Source organism: Ambystoma mexicanum, chromosome 2p (assembly GCF_040938575.1).
Source record: "Ambystoma mexicanum isolate Mex_15411 chromosome 2p, UKY_AmexF1_1, whole genome shotgun sequence".
In the NCBI taxonomy this organism is placed as follows: Eukaryota; Metazoa; Chordata; class Amphibia; order Caudata; family Ambystomatidae; genus Ambystoma; species Ambystoma mexicanum.
Window position 1 is genome coordinate 1,084,804,684 of NC_090923.1, and position 16,844 is coordinate 1,084,821,527.

Consider the following 16,844-nt stretch of genomic DNA (forward strand, 5'->3'; position numbering starts at 1 on the left):
ACCTCTTAGCAAGTCTTTCCTTGGTCTGGTTTTGTTTCATTTGTTCAGTTTTACACAAAAGTCTGGTGGTTTTAAAACGCCGGCTTTCTGATAGTGGTGAGTACTGGTAATGCAACCATTTTTGGGATTTAAGAAAATGAATTCCCCACAGTTCTAGGTTGCTTTTGGCAATCAGCATTGCCATTCCCAATGGTTTCAGGCTACTGTGTGGGTAGCCCAATGCTGGTTTTAGGCAGTGCCCTCCTGTGCTCACAACCTAGGCAAAAATGGGTGGCAGCCTATTCTTCATGCATTTCCCTGTCCATTTTCTGGGAAGTTCTGGCCATCATGATGTTTTCCATGCCAGTAATGCACAGTTTTCCTATTCTGGCGTACATGTGGGCTTTTTTGCCATCTTGGATTTTCTAAGCCCACAGCACCAAATGTTGCAGCATGATAGCTCAAACGTGGGTCAGGACACCCAACAAAGCCCCCCCACGTGACTGCACTTTGAATTTGAGTCGATGGGGAGTCGGGTGCACAGAAGGTTATGACCCACGCACTGGTATGTCCGCATAATCTTCTTCCAATTCTGCAAATGGCACAGTTCAGCATCTTTTCCTCCATCCGGTACTGATCGATCGGTTCTCCTCGCCGGTCCTGATGGGAATATTGGGCGGTACTCCGGGCCCCTTGGGTCTCTGCTCCCGGTCTCCGGATCGTCCTCCTTGGCCAGTCTCCAGGTTTTCTTTCTCCTAGGACGACAAAGGAAAAGCGGCAATACCTATTCATGGACATTTCTCCCCCACCATTGATATAGTGGGGTGGCATATCTATTTTAGGACTCAACAGATATGAACATGCACATTTTTTTAAATTAAGCGACAGGAACACATAAACTTGAGAAACACAGAATTTGATAGGCTATATGTAGGATATTTTAGGGTTGGAATTGAATTACTCTGGAGCGGTACCCTCTGGAATTACAGAGGACTCCTCCAGTTGTGGCAAAGTGTGCCTGGGATGGCAACACTTCAACTGGTTGATGTGGACCCACTTGTCTTCCCCCTCTGCCAAACCGCCTTTGGGGATGCAGATCTTGTAGGCCACAGGGGAGATCTTTTCTATAATCTCAAAGGGTCCCTTCCATGTAGGCAAAAATTTGCGCTATCTTGCCTGGTTTCTTTGGAAGTTGTATAAATAGACCCGGTCCCCCACCTGATATTCCTTCCTGGAAGTTTTCAGGTCATAGTGTGTCTTCATACTCTCGGCTGATCTTTCTAGATTCCGTTGAGCATAGGCAAAAGCATGTTGAAGGTGTTTCCTTAAATTCTCCACATACTCATGAGTTGTGGAGGCATTTATCAACATTTGCTCTTGGGTTCTGTAGAGCAAATGCTGAGGAAGCAGCATCTTGCACCCAGTCATCAACTCGAATGGTGACATTTTGGTTGCAGATGAAGGGGTAGATCTGATGGCCATTAGGACCAGAGGTAATCGGATATCCCAGCTTGGCCCAGAATCTGCCACAAACTTCTTTAATATGCTTACAATGGTTCGGTTGTATCTCTCCACTGCTCCAGAAGAAGCTGGCCTGTAAGCAATATGTAGCTTTCTTTTGACCCCCAGTATCTCCCACATCTTTGTCATCACTTCACTGGTGAAGTGGCTACCTCTGTCTGACTCAATCCTTTGAGGTAGACCAAAACGGGAAAAGATGTGGTTAATCATCAGGGCAGCTGCAGTTTCTGCCTTGCCGTTTGGGGCTGGGAGACATTCCACCCACTTGGTAAACAAGCATGTAACGGTCAACATGTACTTGTTTCCTCTAGACGAGCGAATCACAGGCCCTACAAAGTCGATTTGCAAATCTGACCATGGCAGTGTCATCCCCCTCTTTTGGAGAGGTGCCCGATGTGTGAGGGATGTTGGCTGTAATTGTGCACACACAAGACACCCCTTCAAGTATTGGTCAAGGTCCTGCCCATGTGTGGCCAGTATGCAACCTCTCTTAAGATTTCCAGTGTTGTGTGAAACCCCCTATGACCGGCGGTGGCCGCATCATGGGCGTGACTTAACATCAGGCTTCGGAATGAGGTAGGAACCACCCACTGATCGTGGCCAGCTTTGGATTTCCTTACCAGCAAACCGTCTTGGATTCGGAACATTTTTGGACATTTCATCAACACTCTTAGGTCCTCTTTCCCAATGTAATCGGTATCCGTCAGGGGAAAGTTCTCAGGGTCCTCAAGGTGTTGGTAAAACTTACCAATAATTGGATCCCCCTTCTGAGCTGTAATCAAATCAGCATCAGGTGTCTTCTTGCTCCATTGGGCAGTTGAAAGATCATTGTGAGCATTTGTCTGGGACCTAGTGATAGCGGTGACCTTGATTTCCCCGAACAGGGACTCTATTTCGATTAGATCCCCTTGGATGGCCCCGGTTTTGGCCAGCTGATCAGCTAAGTCATTTCCAGTTTTGTCTGGTCCCTCTACTTTGGAATGACCCTTGATCTTTTTCCAGTAAATGGTCATCCCATTCGATGTGACCAGATCATCAATGTTTTGGATTAACTTCCCATGTTTCAAGGGTTTGTTATTAGCACATAACATGCCTCTGGTTTTCCAATTAACCAGGTGCTCCACGAACCCGTTCCGTACATAATCCGAATCGGTGATTATGACCAGTTCGTGGAGTTGATGTTGGACCGCAGTGAGGATGGCCTGATGCACCGCCATCAATTCTGCCACCTGACTACTTCGGGGACCAATTTTGTATCCAGCGGAGGGTTCTGGGAACTCCTTCACCCATGCATTCCCTACGCCAGCCACCAGTTCTTTCTCCCCATCGTTGTCAACATGGTAAGAGCATCCATCCACATAGACAGTGGGCACTCCCTCACACTTGTCTTCTTCAAAGACTTTGTGTGGGGAATTAAGGTATGCCTCCATGTTGTCCTTGATTTTAGACTTTCGTCCTCGAGACAGTTTTCTCTGGCACAATCATGCAAGTCAGCCAGACCTTGCGCGAGGGGACTCTTCTTGTTTTGGCCATATCTGACCTCCACAGGAAAGCCTTGCATTGACAGAATCCAGGAAGTAATTCGGGAATTACTCACATTTCCGGCCCGGATTCTGTCACTTTGGAGATATTGCAGAGGCTGGTGTGGAGTCTCCACTATGATGTGTTCCCCATGGATAAACGGGCGGTAATTCTTCAATGTCCACACCGTTGCCAGGAGTGCCTTCTCACAATCGTTGAATTTTTCCTCCACAGAGGATAAAGATTTGCTCGCATAGGCGATTACTTTATTGACCTTGTCATGCTTTTGGTATAATACTGCCGTCAAGCACATATTAGAGAACCCTGTCTCCAGGAAGAACTCCTTGTTTCTGACAGGGTAAGCTAGGCAGGGCGCTTGTGAGAGGCTTCTTTTGAGTTGTCTTACCGCCTCGGCTTGTTCTGGACCCCATTCCCACTTGACCCCCCCCTTCAGGAGATGAATCAGGGGTCTAGTGATCTCTGCGTAGCCTTCAATGAACTTTCTGCTGTAATTAGTCAGTCCAAGGAGGCTCCATAGTTCCCGCAGATTTGTGGGGTCTTTCAGTTTCTGAAGTGCTTCCACTTTCTTTTCTTGGGGACAGAGACCCTGAGGAGTAATCTCATGCCCCAAGAAATTAACACGGGTTCTACACCACTGTGCTTTCTGAAAGGAAAGTTTTGCTCCGGCGGCCCTCAACTGTGTCAGAACATAACGGATCTCCGCTATGTGTTCCTCCACAGATGAACTTTTGATGAGGACATCATCTACATAAGCCAGGTTACCCCTCGCACCCAGGTCGGGCATGGCCTCATGTAGGAAAATGTTGAATTCATTGCCGGAGTTGAGGTATCCATGTGTACTGCTGGCCCCCAAAGGTAAAAGCCAGTTTGTATTGGTCCTCCCTACTGACAGGCACAGTCCAGTATCCATTGGTCAGGTCTATTGCTGTGAATACCTGTGACCCCTGAATCTGGGCCAGCCCTTGGTCAATGTAGGGCAGAGGCCATCGGGAAGTATGGACCCGTTTGTTGAGCTCCCTGAGGTCGGCGCAGAGTCTCCACTGGCCGTTTGGCTTCAATATTCCCAGCACCGGGTTATTGAAGGTGCTGTGAACTGGACGGATTATTCCCCGGGTCTCCAGGTTCTCAATTATTTCAGTAAGGGACTCCATTGATGCGAGAGGCAAGCGATATTGCTTCACAAACACTGGAGTCATTCCAGGGTCCGCGGGAATTGTGGTGGTGTGGATGTTGGTGCGACCACAGTCATATGAGTCTACCGCAAAGAGATCTTGGAAATCCAAGAAAACTTGTTTCAACTTTTACTTCTGTTCCAGAGTCAAACAGGCATCAGCTAGGTTGACTCTCTCTTCCACCATCTGCCTGAAGCCTGGAAAGACTTCCGGTTTGGCTATCTCAGCGGCCTCCTCCATCTGGGTGGAGAAGTCCCTGGTCAGAGTGCTGATTTGGACTGGAGGCTTCAGGTGGGAAAGGCAGCCCTCATGGACCTGGAAAATCACCTCATCCCTCCTGAAGTCACAAGTCACCTCTTCCTTACCATAGGGGCAGGAAGTGTACACCAGGAAGTTCCCCCCATGCCGGGTAAAAATCCTGTCTGGTGTTGTATTGTTCTCACTGTCACCGTCAAAACAGTCCTTGGGGATTGGTCCTAACAGTTCATTTCCTAGATCAATGGAAAAATGTCGGTCATCTACCGCCATTCCAATAATGGTGCCTGCGGCTAGAGTAATACTCTTTAAGTCGCTGTTATCCACCTCTATTGGAATGGTGTCATGTTCTATGTTGACTAATGGTGTTGGGTTTACCCCTAACCCTTGCTGTTGGAGAGAAGCATTTAGATGAATATAAGCATCAGGGTTTTGCAATTTTTGCCCTCTTTTAACTTTCACTTCCAGGGAGAATTGTCGGGTCCTTTCTGGGATGGTGACTTCCTCTTTGATCTGAATTTCAACTGCATAAGGTAGCAATTGAGCTGACCTAAATGCTTTTTCTGGATCATCAAAGCCCATGGGATTATCCGCTAATCGGGACCAAGCTTTGAAGTTTATTAGGTCCAAACTAATGGCAAAGTGATTGAGAATGTCACTGCCTAAGTAAAAAGCGGCAGTGACGTCTCGCACGACCCAACAATTGTGGACTATGCTCTTGTTGCCAATGGAGATTTTGAGCATACACCTGCTTGGCAGGAGATGTTTGGAATTGGGTGCTTCCATTCCATTTCCCATTTGTCCATCAGTTTGAATGTGGGAATGGCTGGATCTTTTGGGAGTTGGCGTAACATGGCTTCGCTGATAAAGCTCTTACCGTTGTTCACACACACTCGAGCGAGAACAGACTCCTTCCCATCATTTAACTGAACAGGGATGAACAACTGCTCTCCAATTTGCTGAATATCAGCCAGGCTCTGAGCTGATTTCACATCTTTCTGGACTATAGGAGTGGGAGTTTCTGATTGTGGATTAGTAAAGAATTTCAGGGTGTTTCCTTCCAGTGTGGAATACCACCTTAAACTGGAAGGAAGGTTGATTTTCAGAAATAGAGAGGACCCCCATCACCAGTCTGTTGTCCTACTGCTATTACTGTCACGTCTGGAGTTTGGTTGTTCTGGAAGTGAAATTCTATTTGGTCAGATTTTTGTTCAACCATGTGGCAGGTGCCGTTTAAACTAACATGGTTGACACTCTGTTTTAATTTTATGGGTCGGCTAGTCTGGGTCCAGAGGACCTTGTTTACACAATCTATTAGGGGTGAGAACCTTCTCAGGAGGTCATTCCCTAGTAAACAAGGGGTGCCCTCTGGAGTCACTACTATGACCGGGTGTTTCACCTTGTGTCGCCCAATTTTGATGTCCAAATCTGCAGTCCCCTCGACAGGAATTTCCTTCCCGTCAAAGTTCTGCAGTTGTCCAGGAAGAGAGGTGAGAGGAATACGGTAATTCTCCCCCCTTCCTGCATTTAGTTCCTCAAAGGCCCTTTTGGACAGAAGGGTAGCTTGGGATCCAGTGTCCACCAGTGCCAAAATTGTACCCTGCCCCTGTACTTGTACCGGGGCATAGTATCTTTCCTCCTTCTCCTCAAGGGGGCACAGATAATGCACATTTTTGGACAACCGGTGGGCTAATTTTCTGGTTTTGGACATTGCTAGCGAAGAGATTTGGGCAGCATTCTGTGGAGAACCTTGGGAATCTGAAAGACAAAGTTGGCAACTGGAAATCAGAGCCTTTGTGGGTTCCCCTGGTTCCGGTTCTGGGCCGCCCCCCCCTTTTTGGAGGCAGTCACCAGGATGGGTTTGAACCAGGGGATTTTGGTGTTGTGGGTTCTGGGATGAGATGATGGGCGGCGGTAGCTCAGTCTCCACATCGCCCCAGTCTGAATTGGCTTCCCTTGGGACCCATTTTTCCTTGGGAGGAGTTCCTCCATCTCTAAAGGAGAAGATCCTTTCCCCAGGATCCTCTGAGGATCCCTCTCCCTCAAATTGAAGACCTGTACCTCCTCCACAAAGTGGGTCTGTTTGGGTCCTTTGTTTCTCCTACCCCCCCTCTGCTCCTTGGGAGGCAGGTTTTCAGGGGCAGGAGATTTTGTTTCCGGTTCCTGGGTTTCCAGGTGCTGTTCACAAGTGGGGAAGGAAGCTTCCTCTAAGGCTTTACACACCCTTCCCCTTGTGCCTCCTCCCTGGGAACCGGTGGGTTATCGGGGTGCTGCCCCCGTCATTGTTCTGGAGCACCAGGCCCAGAGTTTGGGGCATTCTGTGCCGGCATGCTCATCTGAGGGTTCTGTTGAGCCCTCAGTATGTGACCCAGATCCCGCGCCATGTTTTGGACCTGGCGCTCAAGTTGTGAAACCCGCTCAGGCTGATACGGGGTTCTATTTTCTCCCTTAGGCTGATCCCGGGAAGGGCAGCTATCCCTTCTTTGGTAGTACCCTGGGTTGGGAAGATTTGGGTACCCCTCCACCCTTGGCCTCCCCTCTCCCGGATTCAGTGGTCTGGGCTCAGGGAATTGGGGAAAGAAGGATGGATGATTTTGGGGTTGAAAGTTGGGTGGATACCTGGGGAAAAAGTTCTGCCCAGGGTTTGGAGAATTTCTGCCCCCCTGTGGGAAGTTAGGAGGGAAGTTCCCCGGGTTGGGTGTCTGGTTGGATCCCCCCCCTTGGGCTGGAGGAGTCCACACATAACCCAGGAATGGGCTGTTTCCCTTGTAGCGAGGACTTACATAGTCAGGAGAGCGAGGGACCCCATTTGTGGGACTAACTCCTGGACTCCTTGTCTGTGACTGGCCGGAGGGATTTCTGGGTTTAGAATTATTAGGTGCAGGTAGGTTTTTAGGCCCCCCCATCTCCCAATCTAAAACGGGGGCAACCTTTACCTCTGCCACCTTGGCAGCAGCAGGGGTGCTGTTGGTTTTGGGCGCATTATTTTTATTTTCTATGGGCTTCTGCACCTCATAGATCCGGGTAGCCTGTTCAATGACCCAGTCTAAAGATCTTTTCTCGTGAAAATCTCTCACGAGCTGGGTCATGATGTATTTGGGCAAGGCATGGAAAAATGTATTGATACATTCTCTGCTGTCTGTGTGCACCCTTCTGGTGGTCTGCGCAAAAGCACGCTTTAATTCTTGCACAAACTCTTGTGGGGCCTGATCCTCCCCACATTGCAAATTGTAGGCTGCCTTGCGAGCCTCTTGGGGATTTCTGTGCACAGAAAAATGTTTCAAGATGGCCGCCCTGTATGTGGACCACCTTGAATGGTTTTGATCCTCCAGCCCCGCAAAGAAACTGGAGTACTCTGGTGAGAAGGTCCACTTTACATATTGAATACAGCTTTGGCTGTCCTTCAAATGAAATGTCTCCATCATTTGCTCATAGAGCTCCAAGTGTTCCCAAACAGAGTACTTGGCATTCTTATGATAAAGCGTGATGACACTCCTGATTGCCTTAATCTGTTTCAATGGGTCCTTAAGCAAGGCCCTTTTTGCCTTATTGGCCTTTTTGGTTCGGGTAACCCTGGTCCATTCATCCTCTGACTCAGAGGCACTGCTCCCAGAGGTTCCTGTCTGATCTTCCAGGTTTTCCCGGATTCTGCGAGCCTGGGAATGGCAGGCAGAATGTGGGGACCTGGGCTCCTGTGTCCTGCGCCGTTCAGAGGAGTCTTCAGATTCCTCCTTGCTGCCAGGATTTGATGGGTACCCCCCCACTGACCTAACTGGGCAGAGGTTTTCAGGATGCCTTTAATGGGCCTATTCTCCTGGGGTTCCCCACTAAATTGCACTGTGCTTGGGTGCCCATATCCGGATGCCAGCCCATCCATTCCTGGGGGGTACTGGCCTATGAGCCCCATGCTTTTGGCTGGATAGTAATCTGCCATCCCTGTGGCCCGGTGCTCATGTGCGCCAGGGGACATGGGGGTGGCAGAGTCCAGGGACTGAGGGAGATAAAGGCCTCTGGTACTAGGGCTCCTGAGGTTATGCTCAGGAGTTTCCCTTTCCCAGCGAACCTGGTCTCTATCCGCCCCTGCTCCCTGTTGCAATGCAAGAGCCTGCGACTTCACTTCCTCAGTTAAGGCCTTACTAGACTCTATCAGTCTCTCCTGCATGGCTACCTGTTGCTGGAGCCTATCATTGTGCTGACAGAGAGCCTCATTCTCTCTCTGCGCCTCCTGATTGGTCCTGGAGTACTGGGCCAATCTTTGCTGCAGGAGGGTTACCTCCTGAGTCCCTTCCCTACTGGCCTGCTCCTTTCTTGCCAGAGCATCCTCCACACTCCTGGTGTGCTCTAACAAGTTCTGGTTTTCTTTTTGGAGGTCACCCAGTCCCTGGAGGGCAAGGTGATTTTCTTCCATTTTCCTTTTTAAATGGCAGACTTCCTGGCCTAAGGTGTCCCTTTCCTGACTAAGAGTCTGTATCTGTGCCGCCAGGTCGTCCCTTTGCCTTTGGAAGGCACCAGCTCTCTGGCGCTCCTGATCAAACTCTGCCTGGGTATCCAGGTCTTTCAGAATCAATTTATTGATTTCTGCCTTTTCCCTATCTAGGTGGCTTTGCAGGGTGACTACCTGCTCAGCGCATGCCCTATTGAAATCTAATTGTTGCTCCAGCTTTTTCTGGCTCTGTAGTAGGGAGTCCAAACCTTCTTGGTACTCCTTTTTTCAAGGCCAGAAATCTGGTATCCTGGTCAGCCTTTTCCTGTTGCAGGATGTCCATATCCTCTTTTATTTTAAAGATATACTGCCTACTATCATTTTCTAACTCCTGGCTCCTCTGCAGCCTCTGCTCAGAAGAGACCAGGTCAGATTGGACCTTCTCTAACGCCATCTGTCGCCTATTTGCCAGATCTTGGCTTTCAGTACATTTATCCTGCATGTCTCCCATATATAGGTACAGGTATGCCGCTATCCTGGCAATCTTATTGTGTTCATCTTTTGCTTTAGGAGCCATATATAGTTCACTCAGGGCCACATGTAATGGACCCTGATCTCTCCATTTCTCTGACCCTGTTTCAGTGACCTGTTGCGTGATGGCCTGCAACCAGACCGTTTGGTCCTGGTGAGTCCACTCACCTCTCACAAATAGCTTATGTAAGAGGTGCTGCCTCGCTATTTTCATGTCTACCAAGGCCGTCATTCTAGATATTGATCTCTGTCCTGACTTACAGAAATGAGTATTTTATTTTTGCAAAACAGACCTTTTCCTTAGAGTGTCCTTTGAAGAGTGCTTTACAGCGTAAAACAGCGTGGTGATCCGACCGGATGTATGTATCCCGTCAGTTAGCACACTGTATTTAGCTGCACAAGTGATAGATCTAACCCAGACGTCCGGCTCGAGCCCCCACTTTGTAAGAAGTTTGACTTCAACACTACAGCTAAGTCAATGCCTAGTCTGGGATACTGAATGGAAACGCTTATTGATATATCTTTATGTCCAGTTCATGAGTTCTGGATGACTACCCCTATATAACACCCCTCTCTTAGAATCCCCCTGACCCCACTGAGCCAAGAAGTAGTTCTGTTTTGCAAGTTTAAAAGGTTTATTTGAAAAAAAATTAACAGTATATATATATATCACACTTTTATAATGAATTAATAATTAATATCACACTTAAAACATGAGCAGTGATCAACAGTGAATAATGTCCTACTAGTAAACTGATTTGGTTACCCAGGAGTAGTATAAGGATAAGGTAGCACACTTGTGAATAGGAACAGAAGAATAAGGTGGTAGAGAATGCTTTATATAAGTTCAGATGGATGCAATGTTGAATGAAAATGCAGTACAGAAAATACTCAATATGATTTCAACAAAACAATGTAATCACTTTTCTCTGGCAATCCACTCCCCCCCCTTATGCAATGTAAGGAAATGAAGAGTAGCACACAGTTCTCAGACATGCAATCAAATGTAATTCAGTTCACCCCAGCAAGCTTAGACTACGGATAGAAGTTGAAACACAGGCCCAAAATGCTTTCCTTTAGGAGGTTCAGGGTGAGTGAAAGATACTTGGGATGAGTTCAGGCTCCCTTTAACAATGCTCTAGGAGTAACTAGCAGGTTAAACGAATTTTTGGCAAAGGAAAGCAAGGAAGCTGCTGTTTTCACACGTGGCTGGATTTTTGACCAAATCGCGAATCGTGGCAAAATTCGCGAATGCGTGAATCACGATTACGGCAAAAGTGTACGGAGTAACAGGTCGGTTCTAGGTTCGTTGAACGGCTAATATTCTAAGCTTTCAGAGGAAAGTTAAACCAAGTTTCTAGCCCAAACGGGTCCAAAGATATGAACGATTTTGTAAAGGTCGTTTTTCGAATTTAAAGTAACTCAAATTGACAGGTGACAGCTTTTAAAAATGACAGGTGACAGCTATGTGGCTGCAGAATTGACAAGTGACAGTTAGGAGGCAGCTCTACTTAGATTAAATAGATTGAATTATATCACTGGAAACTAAGAGATTTGGTTTCACACCGTCCTAGCTGTACTCACAATGTATTTGGAAGGTCTAGGTCTCACGGATCGGGTCAAGATGGCTTCGGTTCTGGTTTCGCCCCGGACGATCTCTGCGCACAGCGTCTGGTCTCTGCTCTGCTGGTCTGGTCTGACACTGCTCCTGGCCCGGCTCCTGGATCTCTGGCTACAGCGTCTGTGCACAGCTCCTGGATCTTTCTGCACAGCTTTCTCTGGACACAGCGCTGATCTGCACGGCTCCTGGATGCTGCTACCGCTGTTAGGTTTGCTGGATGCTGAGGCCTGCTGAGAAGAGTTCTCAGTTTGTGGGTTTAGGCCCTTGCTTTGAGTTCTGAATCAAGTTCTTTGGAGTTTTAAAGTCTAAGTGTTGGATCTGGTATCTTCTGGATGTTGTGTGGTCCGGCAGAGCGGTTTGCAGCAACTGAATTTGAATCTCCCTACCTGTCCCAGCAGTCTCTTTTTATGTGTTTTGAAAGTGGGTGTGTGCCTGGGCCTAGCTAAGCCTGCCCCTTTCTACTTGTCATTGGCCCAATTGTCCCCTCTCCCATGATTGGGGGAAGCAAATGTGAGTCAGAGTGATGCTGTAGGTTTTATGGGTCAGAGGATCCTCCCCTGGTCAGTTTGCCCACAAATCTATATTTGATTCAAATACATATTGCACAGATACACAGTTGTTTAAAATTACATGCACCCATCACATATCACATGAGGTATACTCTGTTCAAACTCTGCTCTTCCTGGGGGCTTGCATTCAGAAATGGCAACATTTTGCACTTTTTAACTGGTTTTGCAATATCGGACATTTACCCAAATTTACACACATGTGCGCAAGGAGTATGGACATTAATTGATGAAGTGTCAGATTTTTAACATGCAGACATTTGGAGTGAAACCCTATTTTCCGCTAGCAACCCCCCAGATCATACCACCAGGTCCTAAAACCTCTTAAAATGTGGGCAGAAAAATCACAAGAATTATGGTATCATTTAGATAATTTTGACAAGTCCGCACCATGAGTTATACATCTTTCTTAAAATCATATTCTGGCCAACAGGGGTGTGTCTTCCCAGGTCACATGGTGGAGAAACCAGTCTATCCACTTTCTTTAAACTCAGCCTGTCCTCAGAGGGGCTGCCCCTCCCCATTTCTGCCAAGAGGAAGCCACTTTTACGACACCCCCAATATAACTTCTGCCTAAGTCAAGGAAGGGCTTTGTTCAAAAGGAAGCCATTTACGATCCCCCCAATAAACCATCTGCCTGGGCCCAGGACAGGCCTTTGTTCAACTCCGTGTAGCTGCTCCACCCCTTATCTAATCAGAGAGGTGACAACTCCTTTTGGCAAGGGGAAGAGTGGCTGAGCAGGTTTTAACTCCTGTGGGGGTAGATGTCAGGCAGAATTCAGTTTCATTAAGCCAGGTTTCAGCTAAATGTCACTTTTTGTCCCCCAGTTTAAGTCTATTACGATTTTTACATACACATTAAATAATTACTTCCTTCAAGTCATTTCAGAGTATAGTTTTACATTGTATCCACCTCTTAGCAAGTCTTTCCTTGGTCTGGTTTTGTTTCATTTGTTCAGTTTTACACAAAAGTCTGGTGGTTTTAAAACGCCGGCTTTCTGATAGTGGTGAGTACTGGTAATGCAAGCATTTTTGGGATTTAAGAAAATTAATTCCCCACAGTTCTAGGTTGCTTTTGGCAATCAGCATTGCCATTCCCAATGGTTTCAGGCTACGGTGTGGGTAGCCCAATGGTGGTTTTAGGCAGTGCCCTCCTTTGCTCACAACCTAGGCAAAAATGGGTGGCAGCCTATTCTTCATGCATTTCCCTGTGCATTTTCTGGGAAGTTCTGGCCATCATGATGTTTTCCATGCCAGTACTGCACAGTTTTCCTATTCTGGCGTACATGTGGGCTTTTTGGCCATCTTGGATTTTCTAAGCCCACAGCACCAAATGTTGCAGCATGATAGCTCAAACGTGGGTCAGGACACCCAACACCTAGTAGGGGGCAAGCTGAATGGCTGCCACTCAGCGGCATTGTAATCAATGCCATTTATTATTAAATGTCAGACTACGGTCCTCTGAAAACATAGACACATGGATGTTACCACACTGAGAATGCCCAAAACAGTCTGAGACCATACTAATGGCTGATAAGTGCCCGACAAATAGCATACATCATAATATAACATAACATCATAACGCAACATATTTGATGACATGATCTATCATGCTATGACATACAATTACATAAAATGATGGCATGACAGATCATGAAATAACATATCCTGACATGTCATAATATAACGTGACAAATTATTACAGGTCATATCAGGACATGACATATCATGACAGGGCATGACACCATACATCCCGACATAGCACATCCCCATATGACATACGCCATACAATATCTTGACATGGCATTTCATGACTTATTCTATAACATATCAATATGCCATGTTGAAACTGGGAATATACTGGGTGTGCAAAACTTTGCGTCTTGGACTTCTTTTAAGGCAGACCTGAATCGCTGGTTATAGATCAAGGGTATTTATCAGATGTAAGTCGGTCTTAGCAGTGGATCCAGGAAAGGATGTCCATGAATGATAGGGCATGCACTTTAACTGCACTTGCCTTGGTGTCAGCTCCATTGCTAATGCTGTGCATACCTCTGCATGGCCCAAGGCTGAACATATTTGGTCATTGTGCTGGAGCTACCTTTAGCAATGCAGGTGCAATGACTCAATGCATGCTTTCTAGCCCCTGGCATTAACACAGCAAGTGTGCTGACGCTTCGACAGTGGTGTCCCGCCCTTGCGCCAGTGCAAAAACCTAGCTATTTCTAGTCATTTTCCTGGCACTGCAACTAGCGAACATCTTGTAAATGCTCTACCATTAAGATCGGTGTTAAAAATGTAAATGGGCGAGTGATACAACATGTAATGTATGTGGTTCGTGAATAAGTCCCCACAGGGAAGTGATGCCAGAGGTCATACTCAGACCTGGCTGCTTGCAGACTAGCTGGGGTGGGCTGGGGTGCAGTTCAGCCTGCAAGCCCAGGGCACATACTGCCTAGGTGAGTCTTTACTGCTGTGCCCAAGTGGTCACAGTCACGGTGCCTATCAAAGCCCTAGATAGCCACGGGGGCTTTAGCGCCCTTTCTTTCAGACATCAGCAGAAGTAGGAACGATGTCTACTGGGAGAGGACAGTTAAGGCTGGGCATTGATGGTTTAAGTGCACGTGAGAGAAACCGGCCATGATGTGGGGTGTAAGGGAAACTGGAAATGATATGCCAAGTGTGCATAATGTTAACTGGCAATGGTGGCAAAGTGGCTGTACTGGAGATCTGCATGATGTGTCAACTTTGCAAAACGGAAACTGACGTGAACCTCCGAGAGGCCATGACATAATTTGGTAATTGAGTACAATGTAACCTGGTTATGGCGCACTAATTGGGTTTGCTGGAAACCTGCAAGGATGTGCTAAGCATAATCTAAAGAGGCAATGAGGCACCATAGAGGTTCAAAATGACAGAACAATGCAGAAAGCCTCATTTAAGTAATCAACATATTTGGCGGCTTCTGGTGGTGTATGACCACTTTGATTGTATCATGTTTTTCTCTTCCAATGCATCTCTTTAACCTTTAAATGACACGGGAGTGTTGGGAGCTGTCAGTCTAGGACAGGGGCCACTGAATTGCACGCCTTCACCGTGGCGGATGGCAATTCAGTAATAATCAAATGTCAGCCCTGCGCGCGGCTGCTGGAAGCTGTAGCGTTTCAGATAATCCAGCATATTCTGTTTCCCTGCTCTATTTATACCCCACACGGATCATCCCCCTGGCTCCCTTTTCCTTGTGTTATTCTTTTGAGGAGTGCTTTACTAGTCTTTGTCTAAAACCTCGGCGCTTTTCAGGCTCTCCTGCCTTTAATGATTGCCGACCAGGTGTGCTGTTGCTCCAGGTCAGCTGAGGCACTCAAAACCTGTGATTGATCTTCTCTGTGGCAAGTGAAGCTGCTGCCCACCGCCTTGCAGGTTTGGCGTGCATTGGTATATCAGTTCCACTACAAGCAAGCTATCCTATTACGACAATCTGAGTGGTTCACACTCAAACCTCTCCTGGAAGCTTCACATTTTCAGTGCACTATTTTAGAGTGTCCTTCCACGGGCACTGTGCATTTATTAGAAGCCCTGAAACACACAATGCTCACACTAGCCAAGGTTCCTTTTGAAACTATCCTGTGAGTGGGGCTATAGGTCGGACGAAGTTTCGCTCAGGCAGGCTTATGGATTTGCAGAGAGAATACGTATTTGTTCTATTGCACTCATGTTTTCTGTCCTGGTAGCGCGTTATTAGGAGCTGTAGTCTAAGTGAGTCAAGTGGCTATCACTGTGTCAGCTAAGCAAACATTCTGGTGCTTTTTCTGGTAATACAGTTTTGTTTTGTTGGATAAGGGACATCAATCGGTACACAGGTCCTTATTGATTATGAGTACCCGGTGAGGGACAATCAGATTGTTACAATCAATCTGATTGGCCCTCACCGGGACGTTACTCAGCTGCGCCTTGTATCCCTCGCTGTTCCTTTCTCTTCTCCGTCTGCCCGTTATGGAAAGTGAGAAGGGACTATGTGTAGTCCCTTCGTCCCGATTCATGGTGACCATTTTCTTCATTTGCATTTGTTTCTATTTTTTTAATGACTATCTGTAGTCCCTTCTCCCTGATCCCTGGTGGACATGTTTTTTACTTTTTTTTCTCAATTTGAGAAACGGTCGAAACGCCATCTCTGGACTCGAGAAAAATTGCTATTAGTACCCCGGTACAACGTGCCGGGCTACTAATAGCAATAGAACCCTCAGAGGTGGGGCATTGCCAGTTGGGTAATGCCCCCGGGGCTACGTTAACTATCGCCCTGAGGCCATTACCCAAGCAGTAATGCCCCCCTCCTTGGGTCGATTGCTTGAATAACAAAAAAAAAACTGTATTTGTGTTCAAGGGCAGAGAGAGGTCCAGGTGACTGCAGCCATTTGATTGGGTAAGGGGCTCTGCTCTGCCCAGGTGGTGTGGTGTTTGGGGTGGCCAGGGGACTTTTCAAGATGAGGGAAGGGCACTCCAGAGGAAGGTGGGTAAGAGGCAAACACCGTGAATGTGTGGAGACACCAAGGAGGGTGGCTTGCGGCTGTTTTGAGGGTATTCACTTGTGATCAAAAGGTATGAATAAAAGTGTGATGGGCATGTTAGGTTTGGGGAACAGAAGAGGACGAGAGGTGCGTTAGACTGGGAGTTGGTTTGTAAGCCTTGGGGAGAATTGGGGAGGACCACGTTGCGCCTCCTTAACATCCCTGAATCCTGGTTCAGCATTTGGTAGTGAGTTAGCAGGCTTGGCCTCCAGTAGGCGGAAGGCAGTGAGGTTGGTTCAAATATGTGATAATGTGCCATGCCTTTTCTAGAGGCTGCAGTTGGAGTCACCATGGAGACAAGGGGTGCTTTTGAAATGCCCCACCTTCCTTGCATTTGTTTGACGTGTCCTGTCATAACATCCCTTAATCATAAAATAAAGACATGATACACCCCCCATCCATCCCAAACCAAAACAGAACCATCACCAACAGCAGTTCCCATTCTAGTGCTACTCCTCAACATTTTTCTTTACTGTACTGGTACGAAACATTGTTTTTTCACCGATAGAGCTGCCCGTCTTCTTTTCTCATGAGATACCCGGCCGGCATGGACGATGCCACAGTCTGGGATCTATTCCGCTGGTGCCAGAGGCCCCAGACTCAATGAAGACTGCCCTGGTGAGCTTTCAATGTCTGGGTCTGAAATACCGTGTTATGACCCCAGAGTCC

At 47.3% G+C, this 16,844-nt stretch overlaps 1 protein-coding gene across 24 annotated transcripts in view; it reads left to right on the forward strand.

The window, feature by feature from the left end:
* The window catches only part of NRXN2 (neurexin 2), a 2,524,532-nt gene that overhangs the window by 183,277 nt on the left and 2,324,411 nt on the right, over positions 1 to 16,844 (forward strand). The gene's annotated exons all lie outside the window — the stretch shown is intronic.